The following is a 15,781-nucleotide window of genomic DNA, read 5'->3' as shown; positions in this document are numbered from 1 at the left end:
GGGGCACCCGGCTGGCTCAGTCGATGGAACGTGCGACTCTTGATCTTGGAGTCGTGAGTTCGAGCCCCACGTTGGGGGTGGAGAGTACATTAAAACAGTAAAATCTTTGAAAGGGTAATAATTCTCGTTAATAGAGGAGCGTTACGGATTCACTAGTATAAATTCCTGTAGCAGAAGAACACTTTGCTAACGGGAAGTAATTTATGTTGATTGTGGGGTAAGTGATGTTTAACCACAGAGAAAGAGAAACGACAGCTGTGTTGGAATCAAGTGAAAATTGGGCCAGTCCACTCGGAGGGGACCCTGAGATCCAGAGGAACGCTAATTGGGACGGATCCGTGTTGATGGTATAGGAACATACGGAATTACAGTGAACCTAGACAATATGGCAAACAAGAAAATGGCTACAGTTCAAAGCAAAGCTCAAGATTTCTTTGATCATTGAGATGTAGCTGTGAGCTTCACGAATACTAAGCAGACCTTTTAACGATGGAGTGGGCCCCAGGGATACAAAATATCTCACAGATTTCTTTTCCGGTGGTGACTTCTGAATTTTTACACCAGAAGGTGCATTGTGGCGCAGCTCCCGTTCACGGGTTTCATTTTGAAACTATTGACAGCAAAGCAGTTGCCGTCAGACAGGCATCAGGCTCCTGCTAGAGGAAGCCGTGTCGAGAAGAAGTCAGACGTGGGGTCTGATCGCGTGTTGCTGTCTTGCGCGTCCGTGGCTTGCAACAACCCGGAGGTGCGGCCCTTTTTCCTGCAGGGCCGTCGTGGAGCCGGGTTGCTGTTTCACATCTTCGTTAGACTCTCAGGAGGCAGCACTGCATTTCGGTCTGTGATCGGGCTTTCCGCGGCTAGATGGAACTATGCCTTTTCCTTGGTGGCATGATCTTGTCGCGGGGGGGGCGGGGGGGGTGACAAAATCAGTTTCTACACACGTTTTGTCTCCCCACGGTCCTTGAGGAGGGAACGAGGGAGCCGTCAGAGATAGGGCAGAACCAGAGCGCCCCGTCCTGTGGGAAAACACCCATCCGCGAGAGCACTTTGTGCTTTTACGTTTAATCTGTCGGCTCTAAGAAGGAGCGCCAAGGCGTTCTGAAGGATCGTCACTCTGAGCCAAATGTTTTATGTGTCATGGTGAGAGGCTCATGTTACAAAAGAAAGAGGATTAAAATAGAATGCAGAGCCCCCCTAGGGGACTGGAGCCCCGAGCAGCTTTACCGAGAGGGGCCTGTGCTTGGACGCAGCCCTGGTTATCTTTCCCTTTTGTCTTCTTGTCTCGGCAGAAATGTGTGGAGTTCCTGGGGAGGGATTATCGGGGCTGGCAGAGTTCATTCTGTCAGAGGGGTGTAACCATCCCGGTAACTTGAACTTAAGGCTTTCTGTAGGTGCTTGTGGGATACAGGTTTATGGGTTTAATAACCGTTTGTTGTTTTGTCTAAGCGTAATATTTGGAATTCATTGTGAGAGTAATTTTTAATTTGTTTGGACTGAGCATATTGCATGCATTTACAGGGATTCCATTCTAGTGAAGCATCAATTAAATGCTCTATTAAAGAAAGGTGTTGCCATGTTTGGTTGCGTTAAGCAGGGACAGGTTTGGTTTGTTTCACCGCTTTAAATTTCCAGTGTGAATGGGAGGGAGGAGGGAGAGAAGGGAGTCAAATACCTTACTTGCAATTGCAATCAAACGCAGGCAGGTGATTTAAAACAAAAGCGTATACTCCCTGGCCTAGAGAGGAGTCAGGAAGCATTGCTACTTTTAAAACGAAGAATAAGAGGCTTTTAGTGTTCAGGCGGATGCTGGGCTGACTGCACTGAACGGGCTTATCCCTGTGTCCTGTCCTTCGAGCTCTGGGGAAACGGACAAGAAATAAAGAGCCACGTAAGGCGGCCACGCAGGCTTCGGGGGTGTCATGCGTTTGACTCCACGGGTTTCCTTTTGTGCAGGTTGACAGTACATATTTATCAAAGTGAAAAATAAACTTTTTTTGGTGCCAGAAAGATAGTCATATTCCTCTATAGGGAATGAAGAGTCTTAAGGGTTTTCATTTGATCAGGTTTGGAAATGGCCAGAAGTTTTTCCTGGTTGGAAATTGTGGAGAATGCCTTTAATTAGCTGATACGGCTTAAAGTCTTAGCAACTGGAAGGTTTGCTTCGAAGAAACTCTCCTGGGTCTGACTGTGAGGAAGGCTGCTCTTTGAAGCTGTCGTGTCTTTTTGCCGGATTCTGGCCTCACAGTATTTCACGTGGCATACTCTTGTCGCCTAAGCAAGGGGTTCGTCCAGATGGAACGTAAAATGCGCCGAATCCTGGTGGAAATTCAGAATCCGCAGGGAACAATAGCACACATTTATTGTAGCACATGCCTGAGGGTAAGAGCCAAGTGCATGATGTTTTTGCTTGGGCGAGGGAGACACTTGGCAGCTGAAGAAAGCTTTAGTTCAGTAGTGAAACCCGTATCTGGTGAAACAGGTTTGGAGCGTCATGTCTGTTTAGACACCATTTGTGCTGCCACTTGAATTTGTTTTTCATTCTCTCTCTCTCTCTCTTTTCTTTTTTTTTTTTTTTTTGGTCCAATTTCACCCCTTCTACCCCCCTACCGCTGTCAAGAAACACTGAGCTCCTCTACAGAACTTCTCTTCTTTGACAGCTTGTCACCGCAACCCTCCTTTTCTACATCCTTCCTGGAAATTCCATCTAAAGTGGTTTTATAAATCTGTCATTTCCACCAGTTTCGCTACTTGTAACTAAATCAGAGAGCTTTGACTCTGGCCTGACGTTCGTAGTAGTAACCGAATTTACCTGGAACCGATTCCAGAGCAGCAGGGGGCCCCGGACTTCGGGTTTCTTTCATACGGCAGATCTCTACGCGAGACTCCAGACCCTTTAGTAAATCTCAGTGAGCTGTCTACATTCGTTACTCACTTGGGGACTTTTTCTTTAGCTTCTTTTAAAATGGAAAATATAATTGGGATTTTGATTGGAAGTCTGCTTGCCTGCCGAGTCTGCCCTCATGACCCATATGCTTACCTGTCCTATTCTGAACCTGGAGATGCCGGAATGCGGTCTGTGTTTGCCTGTGTCACACCTGCGTCCAGTTCTGCACATTTCACAACGAACGTCCTACTTGTTTGGGACAACAGGTGCCAAAACACTGTACCTGCCAAGTGTCCTTAAGTTCACCAGGTCCTGCTTAAAGGATATAACAGAGGGAGGTTAATACGTGGGTGCCTCTGGAACGTCTCTATGTGCCTCTCTTCCCATCTCCTTCTCTGTTTTCTCTGCCTCTGTTTCTCTGTCTCTGTCTCTTCCTTTTCTCCTTGTCTCTTCCTTTCTCCCTGGCTCTCTCTGCTGTCTGCAGAAGCAGAAGCTGCCATATGGGTGGTGTGGGAAGGCAGCACTGGGGCCGCCGAAAGGGTGATGGCTGCTGGGGCCTCGTTTTTTCTTCAGGGAAACACCCCACGTAGAGGCGAGAAGGTGTCAGGTTCGTGCCTCGTTCTTCCCAGATCCCTCTCCTCCCCGCCCTCAGCCCTCCAATTTTGTCTTATCTCTTGATGGTCGTTCGGTAGTCTGAGAAACAACACAAACACTAATTGCACACTTGGAAGCTTTTAGTTCCATGTAGTAGGATTTCTTAATCACCTCATATCATCAGAGCAGTGGGGAGGTAGGACTCTCCGAGGCCGATCCGATGAGTCAGTAGCGGAACTGGATTCTACCTCTGAGTTTATGACTCAGCCTTTGATACCTGCTTGGGCTTCATTAATCAGGCGGGCACACGGAGTAAGTCGAGGAGCTACAAGGCAGAAGTAAGACAGTCAGGGCTTGTTTGGGTTTGTTGGTTTGGTTTTGGTTGGGCAAAAGGAATACTGATCTGGATTCAGTGTCTGCTGTGCAGGGCTCGGTAAATGTTCGCGTCGACGCAGACTTTAGCCACGAATTGGATCTTGATTTCTTAGTTTACACCGTTTCCCACTCCCATTGGCTTCAGTTGACAGTTAGAACTTCCTACCAACCTACTGGGAAAATGGTGATTTTCTTCTCATGAATTAGTGTTGTTGGATTTAGGGTGAGAATAAACTTTATTTTTATGGGGCATCTGGGTGTCTCAGTCGTGTGAGCATTCAACTTCGGCTCAGGTCACGATCCCACGGTTCGTGGGTTTGAGCCCCACATCGGGCTCTGGGCTGACAGCTCGGAGCCTGGAGCCTGCTTCTGATTCTGTGTCTCCCCACTCACACCTTGTCTCTCTGTGTCTCTAAAAAAAATGAATAAAAACGTTAAAAAGGAAAAAGAGTTTTTTTAAAAAAAAACTTTTTTTTTTTTTAAAGTTTTTATTTAAGTGATCTCTACACCCAGCATGGGGCTCAAACTCGCAACCCCAAGATGACGAGTCACACACATGCTCTTCTGACTTGAGCCGGCCAAGAGCACCGGGAATACACTTCGCTTTTGACTTCACGTTGTAATTTCATATGTCAGTAGCGATTTCTGACTAAGAAGAGTTGCTTTTGGGTATGTTTTAGAGTGGCTACCTTGACTGATGTGGAAGAGAGTGAAACTAAAATTTGTCCTGAGTTTTCTACTTTCAATTGAGTAGATCAGTTATGGTCTAGGAATAAAATTACAAACGTTATATCCATACTTGACTAAGTTGAATTTTAATACTAGACTGGGTTAAAGTGATAAAAAACTCCCAGAGGCAACTGGAACTGTATCCAGGGTGCTGTGGCTGTCTCTGAGGGGACCACGTCACCAACTAAATCTCGTGACTTAATATGAAGTCAGTAGGAAGTTGGCACGGAGACTTCCCTTTGATTTAAAATACAGGGACCTTTAATTTCACGCCTCGTGATCCAAAAACAACCTGTGCTCACAGCCACTCAGGGGTCACTTTTTCCCTGTTTTTCTTCTTCCCTGGACAGTTTTCCCATTAGATTCTTGTTCAGCTTTCCGTGCATCGTTGTGCCAGTGTGCTTTCAAGAGCGCGGAGTTCAGTCCCGGCCTCATCTCTGCCCTCTCTCTCCTGTGTGTCTTTTATTATCTGTCTTCAGAGCCTGAGCCTCGGCCGCAACGGAACGCTGTCTCTCTGGAGTTAAATGGCATTGAGTAGCCAGACTCTGAAGCGTGTGACGCTCACGCTAAAGGTAGATGTTTTTAGGGCATATGACAGATCTATAAGTACATTTTTGAAATGGAAAACATTTTTCAGTTATCAGTTTTTGGGTGCGTCTTCCATAGGTAAATCAACCGACTTTTCTTTTTTCTTTTCTTCCTTCTGTCGGGTCTTTTCTTACGATTACCAGACCGTTGACGCTCACTCGAACTGTGCATCGTAACTGACGGTATAAAATATTGACATAGGTAGTCAGGTTATCCATACGCTGATACTTTTCCAAAAGTCTGCTGTGTGTAATCTTGTTTGCAAGAGCAAAGCACCATTCTGACTTGAAGGATTTATTTCGTAATGTGTTATTTCTTTCTTTTGAGAGGGAAAGAGTCCGTGCACGCGTGCACAAGTGGGAGAGGGGAAGAGAGAGAGAGAAAGAGAGAGAAGGAATCCCGAGGAGGCTTTGCGCTGTCAGAGGACTCTGTTTTCAGGGCTCTATCTCATGAACCGCGAGATGATGACCTGAGCCGAAATCAAGAGTCAGACGCTTAACCAACTGAGTCACCCAAGTGCCCCAGGATTTTTTTTAACTTCAGTTATTATCGACCAGTTTATTTCCTTCTAGGAAGTCTGTGCAAGGTAATTAATCTCTTGCTACGGTGTGGAAGAACTGGCTTCTGAAGTCATGTTGCAGGGGGTCGTCTTTGTTAACTATACATTCATTCATTCAGCAAATTCTTATACTTTTCTGTGCAAGAACTGTGAGGAAATAAAGAAATGATTGAAGCATAAAGCCTGTCCTCAAAAGAGATTACACTATCTATGTAATGACACAGGTCATAAGTGAGGTTAGAAAAACTCTGACGATTTCTAGGGCAAAAGAGTACTTTCGGCTAAGGGGAGTGCTCTTGATGTGACTCTTTGAGAGCTTGCACCTGCAGAATATTTTTGCAGTCTATTTGATTGGGCTTTTTTTCTTTTTCCTTATTGTCTTTTCCCCCACACGGATTAGCTGTTGCGAATTTCAGTGGAAAAGAGGCAGCTAGAATGGTTTAGCCTACAGAGGTGCTTTGACATACTGAGGCCCAGACATTGTGTAGTGTAGAAAACGGCATTTGGGACTTGTCTTCTGTGACACTTGAATCGAAGAAAATGTAGACCGTACCACACCCATCAGTACGGCATGCAGCTGCGGGTGAAGGGTCCCAGATTTGTTTATCAAAAGCAAAATTGTTAGATACCTGCACTTTCCATAATGGAAAGCTGGTCACTGTAGATAACGTTATCAAGCACAAAAGTGGATAGATGCGATAGAAAATCCCCTCATGGCTCGTTATGCGGCTTCATCTTGACCCTAGAACTTCTCTCTCTCTCTCTCTCTCTCTCTCTCTCTCTCTCTCTCTCTCTCTCTCTCTCTCTCTCTGTCTCTCTCTCTTTTTCCGGCTCTCTCTATATAGATATAGATGTAGATATATGTCAGTGAGCCTCGAAAGATCGTAATCTTTCCCGAATTAATTGAGGGTATGTATATAGTCGATTTAATTATCCACTCAACAAATATTTATTTTACGTCCAGAATGTGTAAAAACCTGCCGTCCGCCAAGATGACCTAGGTGTTCAGGTCATCTTGGAGGAGAGTTATGAGCATAAATAACCTGTGAACTTGGGCAACATGTTTCTAACCTCTAAGCCTCAATTTCCTTATCTGTGAAATGGGGTCAGAATAGTACCAATTTCCTGTGTTATTTTGAGGACCAGAGTCTGGTACGTTGTAAGAAGGCAATAAATACAGCTCAAATATCATAGCAGCACGTGGTTCGATTTGGCTGGAGTTGAAGAGGCTGGGGTCATTTATTTAGTGAACGTGTGGTTCTTAGCGGCCAAGTGCTGCCAGGATGTTCTGGGAACGTAAAGATGAGTCAGATCTGGTCCAGCTCTCAGAAGACTCAAAATTTAGTGGAGGAGATTGCCACCCATGAGTCCATCGGCAGAAGAAAACAGAAAGCACTAGAGCTTCCCTCAGAATGGGGGGTGGGGGGGCCAGAGGAGACCGTTGGGGACACTACCACCCACGAAAGGATAGTAGGAACTGGCCAGGCGTTCAGAGCCGGGGATGGGCCGATGGCCTTGGGAGGTAGGAGTACAGAACCGAGACCACTGGACCTTGCCTGAGGTCTGCAGCGGGTGGGGGTGGGGGGTGAGGGGCGTGGGGGCCAGATCCCGAAGGCCCTGACACACCCCAGCAAGGCCTGGGACTACACCCTGTAGATGAGTGTGTCTCAAAACCTTAGGGTCCGTTGGCCAAGTATACTGGCCAGTGCTCAGTTTCTTTGAGATTTCTAATACTGTAAGCTTTTTTCAAATCATAAAAGATCATGTAAGATTTTTTAAAATCGTTAGTGTGTTGAAAATCACAGAGCATATACCTGCTGCCAGGAAGTGTCCGTGCCAGTGTTGGTGCTCGGGTGTCAGGTTTGGTCCAGATAAAGACCAGATGAGCTCTCGGGGTGCCCTGTGATCAAGCATTTTGCAGCTGTTTGGATAGAGTAGTATTTCTCAAACGAAGATCTGGATATTTGTTTAGGGGTTAGGGAACTTTTTTTTCTCTTTTAAAAAGGATACATGCAGGGGCTCCTGGGCGGCTCAGTCGGTCGAGTGTCCGACTTCGGCTCGGGTCACCATCTCACGGTTCATGAGTTCAAGCCCCACGTCGGGCTCTCTACTATCAGCACAGAACCTGCTTCAGCTCCTCTGTCTGTCTCTCTCTCTCTTTGCCCTTCCCCCACTTACGCTCTGTCAAAAAGAAGTCAAACATTTGGGGGAAAAAAGGATACGTCTATTGTTGACATTGGAGAAGTAGTGCAGTAGGCAGTAGAAAACATGACTGGAAAGGTCCATCAGCATCACCTGTAGCATCTTGAATGCTGAGGAATTTAGTTGCTATTATGTAGACAGTGGTGAGCTATCGAAAAGTTTTTAGTAAGAATAAATGAGTAAGATTCGTAGTGATAACTGTGCTTGGCGATCGCCTGATGTCACCGAAGCAGTCTCTTGTTTCATTTTGTCACCTGACTGGTAGCCATTTTATTGTCCAGAGGGCTCTCTACTTGGGGTTGGGAGAAAGAAGGGTTAGTTTGTGTAAATTGAGATTAGCTCTTTTTTATTGAGTATTTTGTTTTTGAGGGGCAGTACTGTGTGTATTTTAAGTTCTGTGAGGACTTGACAGTTGCTAAATTACGATTTAGAGATCCTGTGTAGCTATTTGCAGACCCGTGGTTTTTCTGTCATTACCAGCCTTTAATGCAGTACCGATGTGTAAGAGGCATTGGGAGAAATACAAAAAATGTACTAAACACTGGAAAACATTTTAAAAGTTTATTTATTTTTGAGAGAAAGAGAGAGATAGGGAAGGAGAGGGAGAGGGGCGGGGAGCAGGGGGGCGGGCAGAGAGAGAGAGACAGAGAATCCATCCCAAGCAGGCCCCGTGCTGCCAGGGCAGAGCCAAACACGGGGCTCAAACTCACGAACTGTGAGGTTATGATCTGAGCCAAAACCAAGAGTCCCTGCTCAACCGACTGAGCCCCGCAGGCACCCCAAACACCGGAAAACATTTGAAAAGCGTGTAACAACCTCTGCCATCAAGGGCCTTAGAGCACTTACATTTACAGTGTAGCAGAGTCCCTGAAGTGTTACATAGAGAGGTGGCACGTTCAGCACCCCTGTTTGTTCCTCTCTCTGGCCCAGGTGACAAGGGTATAGAGATGTGGCTCTTTGCCCCAAACCGAAGCTCCGAGTCTGGTCTCGGGGGAGAGGAGGCGAGCTTCTTAAGTACAACTTGCTAAGTAGTGAAACGGCTGTCATTCTATTTGGGTCATTAGGGAATGCTTCTCGGAGCAGCTCTGTCAATTGACCTTGGTCTTTATCCATGGGCGATGTCAGTAGAGAATGAGGTATGAGCTGGGTGGGAGTTGGGAGCTAGATTTTGGACGGCCTTGATTATTTGGATCCCTTCCGTCAGAGGGAAGTGAACCACTGACGGTGATGATGATTTATCTAGCCTCTTTCACTTTCTGGGCCATCGAGGTGACGTTACATGGACGAGTTCCCGTGACCCCTCATGTAATGAGCCTAACACTGTGTTACATTGTTTTAGTTTAAAAATCAGATCTCTTAGGGGTGCCTGGGTGGCTCAGTCGGTTAAGCGTCCGACTTTGGCCCGGGTTGTGATCTCACGGTTCGTGGGTTCGAGCCCCGCATCAAGGCTCTGCTGACAGCTCGGAGCCTGGAGCCTGCTCCAGATTCTGTGTCTCCCTTTCTCTCTGTGCCCCCCCCCCCCACTCGTGCTCTGTCTCTCTCTCTCCAAAACAAATATTAAAAAAATTTGTTTTAAAAAGTAATAAAAATCAGACCTCTTAAAAAGAAAACTTTATCCCAGCTGTTATGAGGGTGGTTCATGTCTTAGCAAATCTAAAGGTTTACTTTTTTGTTCCACTCATTGAATAAACTAAATTATGAAATTAAAAGAAAATCATTTTCACCATTCTAGCAGCAATGTTATAAAAATATGCAAAATTCTACCCAGACCTCATTTAAAAAATTATTTTTTAATGTTTATTTATTTTTGAGAGAGAGACAGAGTATGAGTGGGGGAGGGGCAGAGACAGAGAGGGGGAGACACAGAATCCAAAGCAGGCTCCAGGCTCCGAGCTGTCAGCACAGAGTCCGAGGTGGGGCTCGAACCCACGAACTGAGATCATGGCTTGAGCCAAAGTCGGACGCTCAACTATCTGAGCCACCCAGGCACCCCTACCCAAATCTCTTAGTGGGGAAAAAAATTAAGACTATATTATTTGGATGTCAGGTTCTTGTACACGAATAATAATAGAGAATGAGTATTAGAGTTGTGGTAAATTTTTTGAAACGAACAGGCTTTTTGTTCATGAAAAATATCCTAATATAGTGTACTTAAGTCGGCCAGTTTCATTATTTGGCTTCTGATTGAATACTTACAATTTTTGTAACTTTGGACTGATAAATTTCAAGTGCTTTGTTAACACTTTCTGTGAAATTATATTTCTGTAGTTTCTCCCCACACATTCACTTGTGAAAGCTCACAGATCTGGGTGCTCTCTTCAGACTGGACGGTCAGCATGTTTTACCAGCATTGTGCCTTGGTTTATTGTGTTAATGAAGCCCCCAAAGTGAGTTAGGGGTTTTTAAAATATGTTCTCTGTTGCCCTCACTTCACTGGCTGGGAAATGAACCTCTGAGGGCAGCCTGTGTTTTGAGCTTACTATGTCCTAGTGTCTTTGTCCCCCTCCCTTCTTCCCTTTTGAGAAGTAACAGCGGGGACAGCGGCCCCCAGCTCTGGGAACAATAGTGCGCGGCTGCCATAAGCTTCCTGGAAGAAGCATCATAAATTAGTTCAAGATCTGATTTCTTGTTGGTTCTGCACTTGCAAGCATTTGGAATAAAAAAATCAGTACAAGTTAAGCCTTTGATGATATCAATCTATTTTGTTGTTTTCCTCACATTTTCAGCTGAGGTTTGAAAACAAAATTTAATCTTCTGAAAAGTTTTAAGTGCGTGAATTCTCAGCCAAGAATGAGGAACTACATTAGACAAACGGGCTGGACATTTGAAAAGGAATCTTGCAGAGCATCTTTGACTTGTTTAGCAGTTTATTCTGTGGTTGGTTGGTTTTTGTTTTTTTTTTTTTCTCTCTCCTAGCGATTTTGGTTGGGAGCATTGGATACTCGTCTTCGAAGATTTATGTTTCATTTGTTTGAATAAAATCAGACTTTTCCTCAAAATCAGTGACAAGGAAGTGTGAACAGAGAAGAGGTTATCACATGCGTGTATTCCATGGAGGAGGTGAACCTGTAATAATCCTCTTTCTTTGAACCTCTTTCCCACCCTCTGGAGAAGATATTGGCAGCTTTTCTGTGATCACGTCTTAGGAAGTACTTTTCTCTGCACAGTGACAATGGCCTGAACATTCGTTTTATCCAGATTTGGGTGACTTGGCCTGTTGTCCTGCTTATTCGGGGTGTCGCCCGTTAGGTAGAACCCATCCCGGTGTTAGCGCTGCGAGGAGCAGACTGTAGCCACCTTGTTGCCCCCCCTCCCCCCGGACCTGGACGCGAGCTCTGCCTTTCGTTTCTACACTTGGCCTCCGACCTGCTTTGGGTGCTGCTGATCAAAGATTTGTCACCTTCCTAAATAAGATTCCCTAGAAACAACTTCTCCCTTAAGATTACCCTAGTCCCTTCTGTGGGTGTGGGTTGTACTGCTAAAATGTGTGGTTCATGGGAAGAGTGAGACGTCAGCGGGAGCTCCTTCTTAGGAAGTCACTTGTATAGAAAGTGGAAATACTGAATTACAAAAAGGGAACTAATCCTTCCTCGCTCCTAACTACGCTGTGATGTGATATAAGGGTAAATTACTGTTCGAGCACCTTAGAGAATGGTTTCTTTAGATCAGGGCTCAGCAAACCGCAGCTCTCTGCAAACCCTGGCCAGCCAGCTGCTGTTTATGTAAATAAAGTTTTATTGAAAACAGCACCACGACATCCACCTGTGGCTGCTGTGCCTTGTTACTGAGGGGTTGCCGGGTTGCATCCACGAAGGCCGAAACACCGTTGGGCCCTTTCACACACAAAATCCAGCCGCCTCCTGGTTTACGCCGACAGGCGACAGCTGTCTTACGTGGCTGCGTTGTATGCCGCCTTAGCCCCATTTATTCACTGCTCCCTCTGCATCGTCCTTCTTTGGTTAAAAACATACATGCTACTGAGCATGTGCTGCTCACCAGGCACCAGAAACAGGGCTGGCCCAGCATTGTCTCTGTCTCCAGGGCTTGGCAGCTCGGTGGGGGTGACCCCACCGGTCACCCGAACGCACGGTTCACCCGCACACATCAGCCCCTGCGAAAATCGCACGTCGCGTGAGGAATAAACAGAAGTATTGTTTGAAATATTTTTTTAACTGTATTTCTTTATTTTGAGAGAGAGAGCGAGGGCGCGAGTCAGGGAGGGGCACACGGAGGAGGTGGGTCTCGGGAGAGAGAGAATCCCAAGCGGGCTCCACGCTGTCAGCGCCCAGCCAGACGTGGGGCTCGAACGCACCAACCATGAGATCATGACCTGAGCCGAAATCAAGAGTCAGACACTTAACCGACTGAGCCACCCAGGCACCCCAAATTTGATAGAGTTTTAATAGGTTTTTGTCTGGTCACTATTTCATGAACTGTGGGTTTCTGAGGGTTTGTATGACCTTACTGAATAGTAAGTTTGAGCAGATGCTTTAATCTTTATCCTTCCATTGGTTGAATGAATATTAGTATTCGATAGGGTTATACCTCTGTAAAAAAAAAAAAAATTCAATCAAAAAGAAAGCTTGATGGGATACTATAAATACATGTAGGAATATCTGAACTCTTTAAAGAAAGGAAACCATGTGTTGGGGCTTGTTTTAATCACCTCAGAGTTTTGGAGTCAGAGGAGGCCTTTGGTGGATCAAAGCGGTAAGTGTACAGAAGATTAATCACCTGACGGCCGTGGCTTTTATCCTGACTGATTGCTGGAATTACTTGGGGAGCACCTGAAGAAGGCCTTGTGTCTGGAACCCTCCCCAGGCCAATGACAGCACAACCCCTAGATGTGGCTTTACTGTCTCCAGGAAGGGCTGACGTCCTCCGGGTAATTCTGATCGAGTCAGGGACCTGAAGCATCCAAGTTCCCAGGCAGGGCTGATGTTCCTGGCGTCATGCTTTATGAACCTCCGCTTTATAAGATTCTTAATTTCGTACGAGTAGTTCATATAATTACTCGAAGTGGCAACTTTACACGGTACTTTTAAAATTACATGATGGGTAAAAAAAAAAAATGATAAATGTATTACACAAAATTACTGTCCCTAATAAATACATAGTAGAGATAAAAGCATTCACAATCTTTTAACGTAAGTACAATCCTAGGACTCAAGAGAACTGATCTAGACGCGGGGCACCTGGGTGGCTCAGTCGGGTAAGCGTCCGACTCCCATTTCCGCTCGGGTCCTGACCTCACCGTTCAGGAGTTGGAGCCCTCCCTCCAGCTCTGTGCTGACCACGCTGTGCCTGCTTGGGATTCTCCTCTCTCCCTCCCTCTCTGCCCCTCCCCTGCTCTCTTTCTTTCTCTCTCTCTCTCTCTTTCAAAATAAATAAACTTTAAAAGGAAAAAAAAAGTGATCCAAACGTCATCTGATACAACCTGCATTTGACAGGTAAGGACCTCGTCCGTGGTCACAGCACTAATCAGCGATGGAGCTGAAACTCCAGTGTTTTCATTTTCAGACCAAAGGCTTTCCCTTCCCGTTGACGACGTTACCTCTTGCTAGAGCACACACACAAGGCATCTTTGCACTCTTGCCGGTTTTCGGTCGAGGCTTACACATAGCAGATGTGTCCCCTCCAGTGGTGGCAGCGTGGACCCAGGACTGCCCTGCCGGTTCTTGCCGTGAAGCAAGAGGCTTCAAGGAGCACCGCCCCCGTTTCTTGAAGGTCTTCGGCCCATCGTCCTTCTCGTACCTCACGTCCCTGGCCTGGAATGCTTACGCTGCCCATCTCATTCGCTGTTTACGGCCGTGTTTACGTATTTCTCTAGACGAGGTGGTGGTTTTTAACGTTGAGCTAGGAATGCTGTGAACTTTTCTTTGTTGCATTTAGAAATACCGCCAAGTTTGGAAAGAACTGATTTTAAAGATAGAAGAATGTGCCTAAGAGAGCAGTTGCCAGTAATCCTCAGTAAAAGGGTAATGTCCCTCTGAAGGCTCCATGTTCAAGCTGATCCTAGGATTTGGTTCCTGCTTAGTTTTGCTTTGAATAGAAACTTGACACTGGGAAGCAAGGGGAGGTTAGGTTTTAGGTTGGATTACCGTGAAATCCTCTTGTAAATGGAATATCACTTTGGGTCAGAGCCTTCCTGGAATTGTTGAGGGTTAAGTGTAACTTTCCCAGGCTGCTGTTTTTGAGTCATAAATGGAGCCATGTGGCCTCGTATGACAGAGAAATTTAGATTTTCCATTTGGTTATAAAATGAAAAAATAACAGTGATTCGGTTACCTGATGGGCTCAGATGTTGACAGGGACCACTGTCTTGCTGTGTGTCTTTTTGTCTGCCTTCCTATTTTGTCTTTCCATAGCCTGTCTCCTTAAGTCAGATTTATACATCGTACGTGAAGTGTTTTTTAACAGCATACAATTGGCCATTGAACAATGACACAGATTTGAACTGCGCGGGCCCACTTACATGTCAGTTTTTTCCAATAAATATATTGGAAACATTTTTTTTAATTTGCAACAATTTGAAAAAACTTGCAGATGAACTGCATAGCCTGGAAATAACTGAAAAAATTAAGAGAAAGGTACCGTAAGGCTCTAGCATATGAGTACATAGACAAAATATGCATTAATTGACTATGTTATTGGGAAGGCTTCTGGTCAACAGTAGGCTCTTATGTAGTTAAGTCTGGGGGGAGTCAGAAGTTGCACGTGGATTTTCAACTGTTGGTAGTGGGGGGCAGTTGGTACCCCTAACCCCTGCGTTGTCCAAGGGTCAGCAGTACAGGAAAAGAGACCAAGTCAAAGCGCTAGGTTTCCGTAATGGATTTGAAATTCCTGTGTACCGCTTTTGGCCCGTATATCTAGATTTCGGGTTTCGGTGTTTTTCAAAATGAAAGCATTTTGTTCGTTTACTGGAAATGAGTTAAATGGGAAGTAAAATGGTAGCAGGCTAGGAAAGGCAACCCTAGGCCGGGCACTGTGCTCCTACGTGAGTATCGAGGAAGCTGCCGTGTGGAGAGCAAGGGGCTTGCCTGCTGCGTCTTGGCGCTGCGTGTAAAGATGGCAGACCGTTCCAGGTACTGAAGAAAAGCCAGGTGATTCGGGTACAAAGTTGATTTGGGAAAGCGAGGTCGCAAGGTGTAAAGGGGGGAGCCCCGGATATGAATTCCGGCCCTTTGCTTTCCACCCTGGGGACAGTTTAAAAAAAAAAAAAAAAAATCTCTCTGAGCCCCACCTGGAAAAAGAAGGATTAACTGTCGCTCGGGGTTGTGAAATGAGAGCGTGTGTATAAAGTGAGTGCCCCGTGCAGGTCTGGAAGCGTTAGGTGCTCACCGCTGTGGGCTTCACGACACGGGTGGGGTGAGGGGCGGCCGTCTCTGGAGGTGTCACCGGAGCCCACGTGCCTGCAGAGGTGGAGGGAGACACAGGGAGGAGCTGTGGAGGTGGCTCGGACTGGGACAGAGGGACACAGGAGGAGGAGGGACAAGGACAGAGATGTGAGGCAGGAATGGACGTTCGAGTGTGTTTTGGGGACGGTAAATAGCCTGGTCTGAGGGACAGAATGAGAGACGACTTTTCAGTCTGTTAATGTGGACAAGTTCTCAGTCTTTTTCGGGCGTTTTGGTCTTTTCCTTCTTGAAAATAATGTATAGACTAGAACAAGAATAAAACTCCTGTTTCGCCATTTGCAAACCTTCTAGAGAGCGGTGAGATCGTCACCGTTACTGTTACAATCTTTTTTCTCCTTACCCTTCCCACCCCCTTCTCTTTTATCTGCATTCTCAGAGCCCCCCCCCCCCCACCACCACTCTTCTGGCTTAAGCTTCTCCCTGTCTGGGTCT

The 15,781-nt window shown here is 46.0% G+C and overlaps 1 protein-coding gene across 1 annotated transcript in view; it reads left to right on the top strand.

Annotated features, from left to right (window-relative positions):
• Positions 1–15,781, top strand: part of GRHL1 (grainyhead like transcription factor 1) — a 54,937-nt gene that overhangs the window by 18,524 nt on the left and 20,632 nt on the right. The window lies entirely within an intron of this gene.

This window comes from Panthera tigris, chromosome A3, assembly GCF_018350195.1.
Source record: "Panthera tigris isolate Pti1 chromosome A3, P.tigris_Pti1_mat1.1, whole genome shotgun sequence".
Classification (NCBI taxonomy): domain Eukaryota; kingdom Metazoa; phylum Chordata; class Mammalia; order Carnivora; family Felidae; genus Panthera; species Panthera tigris.
The sequence above is the reverse complement of the archived record's forward strand: the minus strand, read 5'-3'. Positions and strand labels throughout refer to the sequence as shown.